Source organism: Crocodylus siamensis, chromosome 1 (assembly GCF_052110815.1).
Source record: "Crocodylus siamensis isolate JL-2025a chromosome 1, ASM5211081v1, whole genome shotgun sequence".
NCBI classification, from domain to species: Eukaryota; Metazoa; Chordata; order Crocodylia; family Crocodylidae; genus Crocodylus; species Crocodylus siamensis.
The window spans coordinates 100,312,110-100,329,836 of record NC_143395.1 but is presented as its reverse complement, the minus strand read 5'-3'; positions in this window follow the sequence as shown (position 1 = coordinate 100,329,836).

Below are 17,727 nucleotides of genomic sequence, written 5' to 3'. Positions count from 1 at the left end.
TGGTGGGCAAGCTGGGTTAAACTAATGTGATGACTCGTCTGGACATGCTCTGCATTTGGTGCGTACCAAACTGAAAGTAAAATGCTGTGCTTTTTTCCCCACATCTGTAAGCAGCCCATGTGTTTATACAGGCTGAGAAGCATATGTTGCATTATTTTTAATAATTCTGTTCCCTTGTTACATACAATGTTTCACATAAACAACCTTTTAACACTCATAAAAATCTGTTGCATTTTATGTCCCTCTTTATCTACTTTTCTTAACCATTTCTCTGATATTCTTTCCTTTCTTTCATGTAACTAAAATTCTTTCATTTAAAATAGTAATGTCAGAGCTTTCAAGGTATATTCAGGAACAATAAAAAGGCCCTGTGAGCTCTCATTCTTCCTTTCTTCAGGGTAGAGTGTGTGGTTAAATGATTGTCTTTAGAGATGAGTAAGCCAGTGCTGGTCAAAACCCCCACATTTATCCCTTCCTTATATTGAATCAGAATGGACCCTTTGAAAGTTTGATTGACTTTTCCCTCTTCCTTCGCTTTTTGATCATGGGATAGCATCTGCTGTTATTGACTGTTTTTGCAGCAGGTGAAGCTCTCTCTTCAGAGAGAGTGCTATGAGTGGTGTGTAAAACACTTGCTGTGAGAGTGGAAATTAAGTAATACAGGGCATAAGGAACATAAGGCACACGTTACTGATTGCAAACTCATCTATTGTCCTAGGCCAGAAACACTCTTGGTAGGAAGAAGTGGTCCTTCTTTAGCCACATAAGGAATGCACATAAAGTTCCCTTGAATCTATGATTTTATTCTCAAAGAACAGAATTGTGGTTAGAGTATATCCTTGAACTTTTCATGTAGATCTTTACCTTCAGGGAGAAAGGGGAGCTCAGCTGCTTATGCAGCACAATCCCCATGAGACTTGTGAGGGCAATATGCAAGTTCAGGGACTCATATAATGGGAGAGAGGAATACAGACTAGAAAATACATGATTTGCTCCTTACATTGTCCAGTACAGTTCAGAAAGAAATGGTTCAGATCATGTCCCACATCCCAGACAGTTTCCTCCAATGCCTCTTCAATTTTTTGGTGTATCTGGGAACTTTTTTCAGAGAAAACTTAGTCAAAACTAAAACCTTTCCTTGAAACATTTCTTTTTTGGCAAAAGTTGGCATTTTCAGTGGCCAAAAAAATGTTGTTTTTTTTTTAGGCCAGTAGCACCTATGATTTCTTTGGAAGCGTGATGCCAAAGAATATACTGCAAAAATGCAAAGCTGGAACCAGAACACAGGACAAGAACTCAGCATGAAATCAAGGCTGCCTGTATTTTCCTTCCATATGTATGTTAGTCTGGGGGTTAAAGATGGCCCTGTGCATGACAGGGAAACCTGCCTGTCCACAGTCAAACAGCGAGGAGGAAACTCCAGGAGGAGAGTCTTATAGATATTTCCTTCTCTTTAGCTTCAGCCAATGATTCAGCTAGTGTGCCTGACCCTGCTTGTGTGGTCTGACCCATATCTGTGGACTGTGGGGTTATGCCAGGGCTGGGAACTTAGAGCTTCTAGGCTCTCAAGGTCCAGAGAAGATGGACCAAAGGGACCAGAATCTCCACCTCCATCACAAATTCCCTGACCATATGCCACAGAGTTATGAACAAACTCAAGAGGTCTGAGAAAAACACTGGGTTCAACAAATTGAACTTTTCTGACAAACTTTATACAGTTGAAGAATTGCTACCTGGCATATTGCATGAATTTGGTGATTCATCTAGGCAGGCAAGTTTCTTTGGGTAGATGTGATATCTTTTATTAGACCAACTAAATAGTTGGAAAATTGTTCTTTACAAGCTTTTGGGCACAAATACCCTTCTTCAGGTGTCTGAAAGCTTGTAAAGAACAATTTTTCTCCAACTATTTAGTTGGTTTAAAAAAAAAAATCACATTTACCCAAAGTACCATGTCTGCCTATGTCCTTATAGCAACAGAGCTATAACCAATACCCCAGAAACATGGTTCATTTAGTTCTTTCTTTCTATCATATCCTTAGCTAATCTTTTTGAAGAACCTGTACAGATTCCTATAATGGACAATTTTGAAATGCCTTCCATATGAGAAATGTCTTCTCTTCATGCAAGATATATATCCTCAGGCATGATGATTTACATTTAAATGTTTAAGTTATTATTTCTGTGGATCTTTCTTATTATCTATATTCATATCTTTCCCTTTTTTTGAACTGTGTTAAGCATCACCCTCAAAGATACCTTGTGACATTGAATGACACAGTTAAATTCTAAATAGCATATAAGAAATATTTCCTTTAATTAGTCTGAAATTTATGGCTTTCTAGTTTCATTGAGTGCCCTATTTTTGTTACAAGAAATGGTGACAGCACCTACCTGACCTGTTCATTATTCATCACTCAGCATAAGTTCTGGGATCTGAGCACTTAAATTAAATATAATGGAAATATAATGTAAAATTAAGTCTGGAAATCCTAATAGCAGCATTTTTTCCTGAACATATGGCAAATCCTATACAAAATATACAGATGCACAGATCTTATGGAGAGTATCAGGAAGACACATAAAGCTTCCTAATGCACCACAGTTGGCAGAATATATCATATGAAACTGGCCCAATCTAAGGTCCAGTCTTATAGATACCTCCTACTAAATGAATTTCTATTGACAGGTAAAATATTCTGTTTAGTAAGAACTTGTAAGATTGAAACTTCAAAATGTAAATTGGATAACAGGTAACTGGCACTCCAGAAACAGTTCTCAAAAGAAGTCACCAAATTAAAACTCTGGTAATACTTTTAGGGGACATGAACTGTGGTTTCAATGCATCCAATCAGAAAGGTGATAACACAGTTTCTGCTTGTGGTACTAAATTAATTTGGGTAAGGAAAGTAGGGATTCTTTTCAGTTATTTCCAATAATTGTACAAGATTTCCTTTATACAATCATACTGACTCGTGTTATTTAATTTCTAGCTATTTCAAAATAAAATTTATTTTTAACTTGTTGCTCATCAGCCTTTGACATTTGACAGATAATTTAAGAACTTTCTTTCTTGCTTTCTTTTTCACATTTTGTTGTTTTAAAAGTGATCTGTGATGGAGAGGTAAAAAAAATCCATTTTTGACAAAAAAATTTCAAGATCATGTGTTTCTCATCAGAGACCGACAATTACAGCTTATGACCTTGGATTACAATTGTAAATTCAAAAAACGTCCTTTTGGAAACTTTTATGAGCTTGCATATAAAGCTTGTGGAAAGGTTTCATATTTGGAAATCTGAACATTCCTTAGCAGCAGTTGGAGTTTAATAGTGTATATGCAAAACTGAGTGCCGGAACCACTAAAAATCATTTAGCTCCTTTTCAGGATATTACTAATTAACTTTTTGGATGCCAAGGTATCCAATGTATCCCTACTGCAGCTCTAGTTATCCTTTAGGTCCTCCACTAAATCTTTAATTCTCACAGTGCTTTCTTATGGCCACTGGCCTTCTGAATGAACAATAAAGAAGAATCTTTTTGAAAATTATGAATGATGCTCCCAAGCCATCAAAATTTACTTAGGATAAAGTTTAAGAGGGGAATTTTTAAGGAAATAAGCTAAGTTATAGAAAAAATAGATCACATATAACAAGACATTATTATTTATAAAAGCAGACTTGTTAGAAAAGGGTCACTTAGAATTAGACCCAAACCAGCAAGACTGCTATACAAACTAGAGGAGAGAGGGCTTTGTGGTTAACATTGTGTGATTTAAGAAATCTTGGTTTAATTCTCTGATTTTCATGTGTAGCTTGTGCAGGTCACTTTTAAATCTCTTTGTGGGTGAATTCAGCCCCTATAAATTGGAGGCAATAATATTTCCTCATTCAGATGCTTTCTTTATCTTGTCTGTTTAGATTGAAAGCTCTTTGTGGTCAAGAGCTCTCTATGTATTTGTACAATACTTTAGTGCAATGTGGCTGCAATTACAGTTGGGTTCCCTTCAGGCTTTTCTAATAATAATCAAGGCATACAGTTGTCTTTGTGATGAGCTAAGTATAAATGCTTTGAGCAACAGTTAGGTTCCAGCCCTTCAAAATGGTTATCATCTGCTAATAACTATGGCACTTCACTTCTGCTACATGCATCGCAAGGGGACATTTAACTAGATGTGCCTGTGATTATGGGGCTTTTCTCCTGTTTTTTTTAAGCTGGTAATGTGGAGAGCAGAAACATGAACAATTAATCTGGTAGCTCTGTTGCAGGAGACAGGTACATCTTACTTGAAGGTCCTGTACATGATGTAGTGCCCCTAGAATACTTGATCTCCAGAAAATGCCCAAGTACCCACAACCCCAGTTGAAATTAATGGAAAAGATGTGTAATTAGTATTATGAAAAATCGGATCATATAATAATAATCAATAATGGCTACAGTCTTTTACAGAGTTTTTGATCAGCAGACCCCAAAGTATTATACAAAGGAGTTTGGTCTTTGAATCAACTGGGGTGGTTGATTCAAAGCAGTGTGGTAGAGGACAGGCTACCATGGAGATAGGAGGATCAGTCTGAATCTGAGGGATCAAGCTAAGAGGCACAATGAAATCAGGACCAAAGCAGCCTGTTGCATACTAGAAAGTCCAAGCCAGTGACAGAAGCACTCAGGGTCAGGCAAGACAAGGCAGAGCATCTAGGATAGGAAGAGGTAGACATGGCAGTGGGAGTAGAGACAGGCAGTAATTAATTGGGTAAGGGTCTGGGAAGGAGTGAGGTATGGGTTCAGGCTAGGCAAGGTGCAAGAAGCAGAAACTAAGCAATACTTTAGACTAGGCAAAGGTGCAGTCAGGAATTTATACATGAATCAAGAAAGGGTTGGTTTAAGCACAGTTCAGGTAGGATGTAAGCAGGACCAGTAGGGTTAGTAGGGTTATACAACAGGGTGCCATCTCCGGTGGCATTTTTTAAAGCCCGACGAGTGGGGCACCCTTCAAGTCTTGCTATATTTTCCTCCTCCTCTGGGGACCTGCTTTCCCCCTTTGCTCGTCTGCCATGACTTGATATTACTTGGTTCTTAAAGAGGGAGGCTGACCCAAAGGTTCCCAGACAGCCACTAAGGATCACCATCTGTAGGATAATGAGCTGTTGCCTGAAGGGCAAAACACACATTCCAACCTCCCCTTGATTTGCCTCATGCCTCACAGATGTTTGTATTTTTCTCTTTATGTTGGGGTCTCAGCCACTGAGGGCTAACCCCCCCTCTCTCTAGCTAGGTTTGTGAGTCAAAACCCACTAAGCAGGGCTTGACTCCAAGACTCTAGCTCTCTAATCTGCTGGGGCTCATGGCCCTCTGTTTCATACTTTCCACGACCCTTGTACACTGTGCCTCTGTGCCCCTAGGCTGTTGGGGCCTCAGCCCCCCCGGCTTTGCCCCTCTTTCTGTAGTTATGGCCATTCACCTAAATCTACCCACTAGGATCTGGCTTCAAGGCTCCTAGCTTCCCTTCAAGTGACTCTGGGCTTGTGGACTTAGTGCTGCACCCCTAGCCCTCTATCACGGCACTCCTCGATGCAATGAGGCCTCCTCCTCCCCTACAGCCTCAGTGACAAACCACTGGCCCTAACATTAAATGTAAACAATAGACCTCTATGCCCATATAAAGAAAATAAAGGCAAGAGAGGCAAACTGCCTGCTTACATGCAATTGGACTTCTGTCTCTCAGCTTGTCACATTCTTCCTGACGAGGCTGCTACAGCTTCTCCACAGTCATCAGGAGTTCCCCTCTCTACCACCCCCATGACCTTCTCTGTCTGCGGTTTATATGGTTCTGGCCTTTCCCTTTTGACCTGCCGGCAGGGCTTGATCCTTAACCTCTGCTTGACTGGATGACTGCACCTGGAAAGTTCTGGATTTAAAGGGGCTGCCCTTTTTCCTGCTAACAGGGTTAGAGTTCCCTGTTACAGGTTAGTAGAATAGAAAGTCAAAGTCTCTCATGTGGAACATACAGTGGATGGTCTTCAATACATAAAAAAGGAGGTGTAGTCCTGTATGCCATATGGTGACCACAGTCTCTAACTTACAGAACTCATCTCAGGATGAGGTCCAGGTGCAAGCTGGAGTTCTCCCAATGAGAGCTATGTTTATATGTCCACTGCATGCTTTGGATCAGAGAACTGAATATAGTTATTATGGAAGTCTATTTTATTGCTACAGAGATAGAATAAATAATTCCCAGTAAAAATTAAAAAAGAAAGAAATCAGTAGGCTAAAGGGCAAATCTATAGGAGATGCAAATGCCACTTGAACACTGGCAGCAGTAATTTGTCTGTCTGAAGCAGATGGTGCTCCAACTTTCAATGGTTAGTTAGTTCTAACTTGGTCAAAAATATTTTACCGGGACTACTATATTAAAAAGAAATGATGAATGTGTAATCAACATGTTCTATGGATCTTTTGTAAAATTTAAGAAAGTCTGAACCACAGTGCATGTTTCTGAAAAGGACAAGTCAGAACAGAATGACCTGTTTGAACGTTACCTTACATGTGCTTTATTCCTTAATGGATGTGATTGGTTTCACGGTTTGGTGGAATATGGCAGATGGATGAGATAAAACATGACAAATCTTTGCCATCTGCTACGTGTTTGTTTAAGGGCATGTTTTATAACCAAAATCACAGTGAAGATATGTCTCTCCATGCAATATGCAAGGCTTAGTTCATGTAAAGTCTGGTATTTGCCTATTTAATATTTGCATTCTTGGCAGATCTATGGCAAAGATGAGAATGATATTGTAGCTTCTATTATCTCTAAAACTAAATAAAAAGTTTAGCATAAAGTGTCACCAGTTACAAAAGGACTTAAGAATGAAAATATCTGTAGACCAACAGGTCAGACCACAGTATGGTAAAAAAAAGTGTAGGTTCATGTGAATCAAGAGAGCTCATAAAAATAAATGGAGCTACATGGATTCACACCAGCAGAGATCAAGGCCTACATCTTTTTTTCAGGTATCTGATTAACTAAAATTGTTTGTGTGCATTTCTTTGCATATTAAGATATTTCTGTCACTTGGAGGCTATTAGCTTTGAACCCGAACCTGAGCCTTATTGCTACAAATCAACAAATGCTTCCCAACACAAGGCTGTACTAAATTTGAGGTATGCTTTCAGTTCAGAGATCTTACCATTCTCTCTGTTTCCTACTGTTTTGTTAATATTTCACATTCAGTTATATGTACCGGTACAAATTAAAGATTTAATGGAGTTTGCCTGAAGAAGGCAAAAGCCTGATTTTACTTTCAGTTATATTAGATAAAGCAAGAGTGAACAAATGAAGGCCATAGGACTCTCAATAAAGAACTTGTGAAACAGTCCATATTTGTGTATTTATGTATTATCATTATTGACTCCAAAATGAACATGGGCCGACAATGTGGGGTCACAGTTGGCAGGGCTAACCGGACGTTGTCGTGCAACCACAGGTGCATCTCTAGCAGGGCCAAGGAGGTAATCCTCCACCTCTATGCAACACTGGTCAGGCCACAGCTGGAGTACTGTGTCCAGTTCTGTGTGCCCCACTTCAGGAGGGATGTGGACAACATTGAGAGGGTCCAGAGAAGGGCCACTTGCATGATCCGGGGACTACAGGGCAGCCCCTACAATGAGAGACTGTGGGACCTGAACCTGTTCAGCCTTCACAAGAGAAGGCTGCGGGGGGACCTGGTGACAGTCTATAAACTCAAGAGGGGGGACCAGAAGGGTTTGGGAGAGACCTTGTTTCCCCTACTGCCCCCTGGCATAACAAGGAATAACGGCCACAAGTTGGTGGAGAGTAGGTTTAGTTTAGACATCCGTAAGAACTACTTCACAGTCAGGGCGGCTAGGATCTGGAACCAACTTCCAAGGGAAGTGGTGCTGACTCCTACCCTGGGGGTCTTTAAGAGGTGGCTTGATGCCTACCTAGCTGGGATCATTTGAGCCCAGTTTTTTTTCTCCTGCCCTGGCAGGGGGTCGGGCTTGAAGATCTACAAGGTCTCTTCTGACCCTACTTCTATGATTCTATGATTCTTTGATCATCCAGTCTTGTAAATTATATCTAGTCCACAAAAAAACATACATTAAACAAGTAGGGTTGCAAAGTGAAGATTTCAAAAGTTAAGTAATGCCAAAGATAAGGCTGTCTTCACAACCTTAAGTGAGACTTTGTGTAAGAATGCATTATGATATTGTCTCTTATTGTATGGTCATGAACTTTATTTTCCACATAATACTAACCTTTTTACAGATTGTATAGTGTTCATATAATTAGCAGCTATTAAGTGTTTTGTTTAATGCTCACTGTTCAGTCTGTATCAATATATTTTCCTTACTCTTGTTCCTGGAGATAGCTGAACTATTTTGGCTGAAATTAAAAAAATCAGCCTGAGGCATGGAAAACATCAGGTCAACTGGTTAAAGTTTGGCAACATTATAGGGAACTGAAAACAGAGTCTTCAAAAAGAAGGGTAAAGGTAATAAGAAGCAGTGTTGCCATACCCACCTCTACTTCTGTCCAGGTTCTTATATAATGCAGCAGTTGTGCTGTATCTTTTGGCCCTACAGACTGGATAAGTGGTTCAGGGCTAGTCCACAAGCCGGATCAGACTTATATGGTGGGATTAGGCACTGCACTACCCTGCCCTGCTCAGCCCTGTGCTGCCCTGCATTGCCCTTATTGACTTCGTGCTGCTTTGTGACTTTGGCCTGCTTTGCTCTGCTAAGCTCCATACCACCCTGCCTGACACCCCTTGGACTCTGCTCAGTCCCATGCAACCCCACTTGCCTTCACTCAGCCCTGTGCTGCCTTGCGTGGCCCCATGCCTCATGTGCCACCCTGATTAATCCCATGCCACCCTGATCAGCTCTGTGCCATGTCACACTTCCCTTCTCAGCCTCATGCCATCCAGCATGGTCCCACATGCTCAGTTTAGTGCACAGGGCCATGATATCTGGTCTTTGGGCCTCCCTCTAAGATCTGGAAATTTGACAGTAGTGGAGTGGCAATTAGCTGCTACTGCTCCCTGAACGCCACATTTTCAGACCCTTGCGGAGCCTTGCAGGCTGGATGACATGGATCCATGTGCTAGATCTGGCCCACAGGCTGGGGACTCAGTATTGCTGATGTACACATTGCCCTTGTTCTTGAGCCTCTTGTAAAAACAATTTACTACAATAATTTATTATTTATTATTGATAAAGATTATTATTTATATAGATAAAGATTGCAACAGACACCCAATCAAATTAAGAGCTTTGTAGTAGAAGGTATTACAAACATATTTTATTCTGTAGTACACTGTGTACTACAAATACATAGTGGGCGTGTCTACGTGTGCATTTATGCTGGTTCAAATTTACCGTGCAGTAAATTACTGCACAGTAAGCAGGAATAGGCCAGCATCTACATGTGCAGGAGTTAAAGCTCATTACCGCTGTGTGTGGACTGATTTGGGATTAATTTTAATCCCAAATCAGTCCACACACACAGTGTTACTACGCAGTATAGCATCTACACATGTGTTATTGCACAGTAACTAATCAGACATAAATTTGATACCTGTATCATGCAAGTATTAAATTTATGTTCAATTCAGCATCACCATATTTACTGAACAGTACGGGCATGCATGTGTAGATGCATGCCCATACTGTGCAGTAATTTTGGTTACTGTGCAATAAATGCACATCAGTAGACATGCCCAGTAACAAGGAGTCTAATTCTTACCACCATAAAACAAGTTCAACATGCTTTTAGGATTGTTTTTATATCTCAAACATGTTGTGTCATTGTTTTGCTTTAAAATATGAAAAAAGAGCTGAGTATAAAATGAGTCAACTCTTAAATTGTTGTATTTTAAGTTTAATTACAGAATAATTTTCTTTAAAATCTAGGCCATAGACTCTTTTTGGATTATTGTCCAAAATCTGCCTGCCTGCATGTCCTAATTTATCTTGCAGGAATGTATTGGAATGCGATGGATACGCCAGGACAAAAGAGAGGTTGACACAAAATGAAGTATTTATCTGTAATTTAGGGCAAAATACAGGATGAGATAGGATTCCCTAGCTATTGAGAATTGTAAGTGTAATAGCCCTTATTAGTGTCCCTACTGGAAATCAGCAAGCAATGGAGTGCTTCCTGTCTCCCACTAACTAATCTTACATATGATAAAAATCCTCACTGGTGTGTCTACATGTGCACGTTTAGTGTGCAACAACCTAAGTTACGGCAGTAACCACAAATAACTGTGCAGTACAGGTGCACGTATATACATGCATCCCGGTGCCGTGCAATAACTATGGCGACTTATACAACATTGAGCATAAATTTGATACCTGCATGATGCAGGTATCAAATTTACACCCAATTAGTTATTGCACAGTAACGCATGTAGACACATTACTGTGCAATAATGCGGGACCTTCCCAGCAGGGTCTGCCGAGCCATTAGGAGCCCAGCTGGAGCCCACCCCCAGAAGCGTGCTTGGGGCGCAGAGGTGGCATGGCAGGTGCCGGCCCTGGGGCACCTCCCTGGAGAGGTCCCCAGCAGTGACGGTGGGGGTGTGGCCAGCCCTTCATCCCAGTGGTCCGGGAGCCCCATGTGCCCTGAGTCCAAGTGCTGAGGGCTGGATGGCAACACAGCAGAGTGGTGGGCCTGCAGGGGCAGAGAAGGGGAATCAGTGGGGGCTTAAGCCACAGCAGCAGTTGCTGCCAGCAGTCTGGCCTGGCCTGCCCTGGGAAGGGGTCAGGAGAAGCAGGTGGTCTGAAGCCAGTCCCAGGGAGCAAGCAGGGTTGAGGGGCTCAGGCAGCACCCACCCAGCCCAGGGGCCCAGCCAGGTTACCATGGTTCGTAGGCACCTGCACATGGCCAACCTCCAATCTGAGGCCAGGCAGCACATGGGCCCTGGAGTGGATCATCTTTTCTCTTAAATGTTGCAAACTCTCACAAAATTCTTCTGTCTCTTGTCTCTGCAGGGCCAGGGTCAGACATGGGGAAGAGGCCACAAGGGCCTACAGGACTGTTGCCACAGGCTCACTGCCACCCACCACTAGAGCCACGTGGAGGCACTGGCTGTACCAGTGGTGTAGCTAGAATGGGACCTGCCTGCTTCAGTGCTTGGTAGTTGCAGTGGAGGACTGGGTGGTGGACCACTGGGCATGGTGGGTGGAGAACCTTGCCAGGGAGGCCACCTGGGAGAAGGAACAGTTGTGGGCATGCCATTCCCACTGGGATGAGCTGGCAGCTCTGGAGCAGCAGTGCGTGGAGCTGCTGGAGCAGCAGCTGGTCACCCAGGCCCACCCAGGGGAGCTGGTCCCCCATCCCAGGCCTGTGGGTACCTTGGGTCCAACCTGCCTTCCTGCAGAAGGTCCCTGGAATCCCCTTGGAGCAGGTTCTGCAGCACCTGCCAGCTGCAGGCATCCCTCGCCCATACCGTGGTCCATGGACCTGCGGGGGAACTGTTTGCAGCTGGGGTGCTGGCTGTCTGCTTCTGGGCTCTCTGTCCTGGGTCTCTACCCCTCAGCCCCTTACAGATGGAGCTAGGAATGGGGTCAGATACGTGAAGTGACTGTGGAGTTTGGGGAACAGGGTTTTTATTGGTGGGTGGGGAGGGAGGTGGAGGGGCACTGTGTGAGGGGGAGGGGAAAGGCAGCTATGTTTATTGAGGGGGGAGGGAGAAAGGATGGGGAGGGTTGTTCTATTAATAATGTGTGTGTGGTTTCTCCTATGTTTGTGTCCTGGTGTGGTGCTAAGGGTGGGGGTGTTGAGGGGGGTGTGGGCAGCAGGGCAGACAGGCTGGAGCAGGTAGTGCAGGAGGAAGGGGTCAGCCAGAGTCTCCTACAGCTGGTGACCTGGGCCTGGCTCATGGGTGCATGGCTGTTCTGGGGCCTGGGCAGGGGTGGGACTGGTGGGGCCAGCATGGCCAGCAGCACTACAGGGCATTGGTCACTGCTGGCAGGGGCCACCATGGAGCATCAGGGCACTGGGTGCTGCTGGGAGGGGCAGGGGGTGGAACAGCCATGGTGCAGGGAGGCAGGGTAGGCAGGGAAAGAGCTGCTGCATGCTGCTCCCAGGCAGGGACAGGGCTGGGCCAGGATCAGGGGTTGGGGGTGTGCTTTTAAGATAGCTACCAAGTGTTGGTAGCCATGTCATCAGAGGCTGGAGCTCCATGCAGTGGCCACAGCAGCACATGGCATACTGCTCTGATTTAGGACTAAATCTAATCCCATGTTGCCTGTATGTGTAGGTGCCAGCCCTATTCCTGCTTACTGTACAGTAAGTTACTGTGCAGAAAATTTAATATGAAGTAAATGCACCTGTAGACATGCCCATTGAGGTCTTCTAAAAGATGCCTTCTGGGTAAGGCCTCTCTTGAGAAAAATTGTTTGTCTAGGTGCTCAATGTTCCCTTGATGGTCCTTGGGATTGGTCCACAAACAGCTAGTTCCTATAAGATCCTTCTTTACAAGAAAAGGGAGAAAGAGGAGCTGTCATTTAGTATCTGCTGAGGGATCTTTTGGAGTAGACCAACAGGAGTACCTTTTATGGGCTGAGACTATCTAATCTATCTCCATCAATGTTTAGCTTTTCACACTTTCGGGTATATACCAGAAGAAGAAGTCAGCATAAAATAAAGATAATGGGGGATATACATATGCCAGGAAGTTGAGCAGATGTGCTAAAATTGAGCTGTATCCCTTGGGGCCTTTTCAAATGTTAACTTGTTTATTTTTTGGACAATATCTGTCAGATCAAATTGAGCTATCTGGGTTTTATAGTCCTGTGAAATAATTTCATTTACAGACATCATGCCAAAACTAGAAATTACTTACAATTAAAGGCAATTTCTAGAAACCACAGGGGACAAGAGATGACTGAGCAGTACTTTCTTTTCTGATAGAAGAAAATTTGAGCTTGAGGCTATGGTATGGCTCATAGCTGGAAGCTTTGAAAAGAATTGGTCACACTTCAGAACTCATTCACTGGTTGGAGAAGTGATAGGTTGGAGAAGTACGATGGTGTGTTAAGAAGATGGAAGGACAATGTTACTGTCATGGAAACATGGTATAGGAGCCATAAGGCACCAATTTCAAGCTAATACGAGACAAAGAATTCATGGTCCAAAAGTAAAGTGAATATCTGTAATCTTTGGTAGTTTAATGGGAAAAAGGGCAGTGTTATGTATTTAATGGTTCCAGAACAATCATTGTTTGTCCAACAATATTTGTCCTGCAGGAGATGACCACTAAAGAGAGTGATAGAAAATGCCCTGTACAATGTTAGAGATATGTGAACAACTAAGATGTGCAAACGAAGTACAGTACAAGCCACAGTTCAACATCTATTTATCTGAAACTCATCTTAACCATGGATGCAGGTGTTTATTTATGTCCTCACATGTGTACAAGCTACCCCTCTGCTTCTTTAGTATTGAATCCCTATTGATCTGAATTTGTTGGCCTCTGTCTTCTGCAACAATGTTTTAATGTATATAAAGGGGCCATGATTCACAGTACAATTAAAATTATGACTATAACAAGTGGATTTTTTCACAATTACTGAGAAAAAGATGTTGATTGGAAACATATCTGATGGAGGTTGAAGTAGATGACCTGGAGGTCCCTAATAACCTTTTTGGCAAATGTGAAAAAAATGATGGTCTTCATTTAGCCAGTATATATTCCCTTACAAAAACCCCAAAAGACCAAGAGCAGATAGCAGATAGTGCTTACAAGTTCAAAGCCTAGATTTGGAAACAATGACTTTCAGCCCAAGAAATAGTCTTTCCAGTATGGGGCTGAGACCCTTTGATGAGGCTATATGAGGCCTCTGACTATGTGAAACCTGCATTTCCATGAACTGGCGTTACACAGATATGATACTGGTGATACATATTATTTATATAGTCTATGGGCAGAAGTTACATATAAACTGGTTTAAGGGATCAGAAACTGGTTTAAACGTGTAACAGAACAGAAGCTCAGTATACCTAAACCAGTTTCAAAATGGCTGAAACTAGTTTAAGATAAACCTGGTTGAATCATGTTGAATCAGACTTAACTGATTTGGGTCAAACCAGTTTATGAAACTTCTGTCCCAGACCCCTTCCTGGTTCCAGTTAAATCGCAGTCTCCCAGGATCCCAGCATACTTTCCATCCCTGGGCTGGGCTATCTGCTCCAGAGAGCAGGGCTGGTTCTGCCCCTCTGCTTCCTAGCTGGAGCAGTGAGGAATGGTTGACAAAAGGGTGGGGGAGGGGGCAAACCCAGTTGGGGACACAGACCAGTCTAAAGGGAGGGTAACTGCTCCCTCAGACAAACCCCAGCTGGGGTCTGGGACCAGGGAGGGGGGCTAAACACCCATTCCCCTGCTCAAACTTTCTGCTGACCACAACTGTGGACTACAAATCCCAGAGGCACCTAGAAGCAGGGAGAGAAAGTGATGAGCAACCCTGCAGAGTCCTGCTGATGTAATTATGCACTGCGAATCCCAGAGACCTTGGGAGTGGAAGAGGAAGTGAACACACAGCCATCCCATGCTCTAGTTGCTCCAGAGACCGATGCTCCAAGTTGTGGGGCAAGGTAGGCACGCTGGAGGGGAGAGACAGAATCCAGCTAGATGTAGATAAATTACAGAGGTGAGCGGATAAGAATAGGATGGAATTCAATGCAGACAAGTGCAAGGTACTGCATCTAGAGAGGAGGAACCAGCAACACACCCATAGGCTGGGGAACACCCTTCTTGTCAACGAGGTGGCAGAAAGGGATCTTGGAGTCATTGTTGACTCCAGGATGAACATGAGCTGCCAAGGTGAGGAAGTAGTCAGTAAGGCTAACTGCACCTAGTCGTGCATCTACAGATGCATCACAAGCAGGTCCGGGGAGATAATCCTTCCCCTCTGTGCAGCACTGGTCAAGCTACAGTTAGAGTATTGTGTCCAGTTCTGGGTGCTGCACTTCAAGAGGAATGTGGCTAACATTGAAAGGGTCCAGAGGAGGGTCATTAGCATGGTAAAGGGGCAATGGGGCAGGTCCTATGAAGAGATGCTAAAAGGCCTGAACATATTCAGCCTCTACAAGAGAAGGCTAAGAGGGGATCTGATGGCCATTTACAAATGCACTGGGGGGATCAGCAGGAATTGGGGGAGGCTCTGTTCTCCTGGTGTTACAGTTAGGGCTGCCAGGCTCTGGAATGGGCTCCCAAGGGAGGTGGTACTCTCTCCTACCTTGAGGGCCTTCAAAAGGAGGCTGGACAGATATTTGGCTGGGGCGATATGACCCCAGCACCTGTTCCTGCCCAGGGCCAGGGGTCGGACTGATGATCTGTTTAGGTCCCTTCCAACCAACCCTAAGTACTATGATACTATGATACAAATATCAATCAGTTGTACTAGTTTCTGGTAATTTTGGGACCATCTCAATAGTTTATTTTTCATCATTCTTTACTGCTCACTTTCAAGGAGCAGACATTTATTGGCTTACGTCCTCTCCCATTGATACCACTTTTGCTTCATTTGGCCTTAATATGCCTTATTCCTAATTTACATCAATGAAAGTAAAAGAAGGCCAGGTCTTAACTGCATATGGTGGACCTGAAACAATTTCCCATTTCTGAATGCACCTGAATTTTGTATATGGAAGCAGGAGAATATTTTTAATTTTTGAGCTAGATATGGATTTGAACTTTGCAGGTATATCCTCTCTGTGTAATGTTTCAAACCAAAGCACTAGATCAATCCCTCTGGAATTTCAAAAGACTCAGAATCTAAATTTCTCTATTGAAAGTCTTATGCAGTCACTACAGCAATACATGAAAACAACAACAGCCCAGAAAACTAGAGCTTTTGAAATGGACTAAATTAGATTAAAATTAATTTGTTATGTGTGTCAACATTTTTGCCTCACTGTTCATGAAGCTTATTGTGAAAAATTGTGAATGTCAAGGGATTATTAGCAGGCACAGCAAGAGACAGGAAGTAATCTGCTTCATTTCACAGCCTCTTCAGCATGGTTTGTAGAAATGCAATGATGCAAACAAATGTAAGAAATGCTTACTACATTGTGCACATTTCACATCACAACAGCCATGCTGTGAAAGACAAGCAGTTCTCACAGCCCAAAGGCATGTACTCTCTTCATGTACGATTGATGCTATTAGCTGAAAGGTTTTTTTAGTTCATTATTTGTTTTATGGAACGTAAATTTTCCTCTTCAATTGGAATGATCTTTCTGGTGGAAAAGTAACCTCCTCAGCAGCTGATCAGAATCACCAATTATTCTGAGAAGTGCTTGAGACAGCATTTCTAATTAGAGTGTTTCAGAACACTACAGAAAGCATTGGTTTAACTGGGGGACAGAGCAGCAATGTGCAATAACAGTGATAGCGCGTGCTATTTCATGGAGTGTCTCTTTCTCAATAGAATGCTGACTTCTTTTTAACATTTTAGTACTTTCATGGTGTGCTTGTGACATTGCATGTTAGAAGGGTGGAGAAGAGAAGAATTTGTGGCATTTGAGATTATACTAAAATATGTGGGATTGGACTAAAATCCTTAATTAGAGAGTTCTTGTATTAGTATAACCCGAGTTAGAAACAGATACACACACACACACGCACACATTAGATCTCTTACAAGTACCTAAAGCATTAAGTGATCATTGTATACCATAATATCCATTACCACAGATCAATTTCCAGAATGATTATGCCAGAGCCATCCATAAACCATACAAAAATAATTTTAACCTTATATAATTCCAGTAAGAAATAATAATCCAGGTTACAACAAATATAAGTTCTTTCTATGGATATATCTGTCCCTTTCTTGGAGAACTGATTCTTGTATGTATCCATTTCATTATATAAGGACACTGTTTATTACACATATTTTTATGGAGTAGACAAAAAAGCAGTAAATTAATAAATTTATGTCTCCCATATGTTGGGTGTTCAGCCTGAGACATTTTAAGATCTTTCAAGAGTTGGTTCACAGTACTTTCTGAAGATCAGGTTTGGTTTATGGTGTCTCAAAGGCTAGGGACAGAAATTACACATAATTCTGATCATGGTTTAAGTGATCAGAAACTGGTTTACACCTGTAACAGAAAACATGCTCAGTGCACATAAAGTAGCTTGAAAAATCTCAAACCGGTTTGAGCAAAACCTGGTTGAATATAGTATCAGACTTAACTGATTTGGTTCAAATTGGTTCATGCAATGTCTGTCCCAGACCCCTTGCTGGTTTAAGACAAACCAGACACCTCCAGCATCCCAGCATGCTGTCTGGGATGGCCAGGGCTCTCTGCTCCACAGCAGGGCTGGCCCATCCCCTCTGCTCCCTGGCTGGAGCTCCAGAGACTGTGGGCTGCTTCCCCTCGCCCCTCACCGCTCCCAGCTAAACAGGAATTCCCCCTTCCCCTGGGACTTGCTGAGGAGGTGTCTATGTATTAGCTAGCAGACCACATGCTGGCTATGGTCCATGGTGAATCAACAGGTAGAATTAACAAGTAGCTGGTAATGTCCCTCTGTTGTTTTCTTAATTGGGTGATAAACACTGTTAGCAATTTCCTGCTGGGCTAATCAGCGGTCCTGCTGGAGCCTGGCCACACTCCACCTCAGCTCCATGCTGTGGAAGAGAGGGAGGGCTGCTGTATCGCCCCCTGGCTTCTAACCTGAGCCACTGCAGGCATGTGC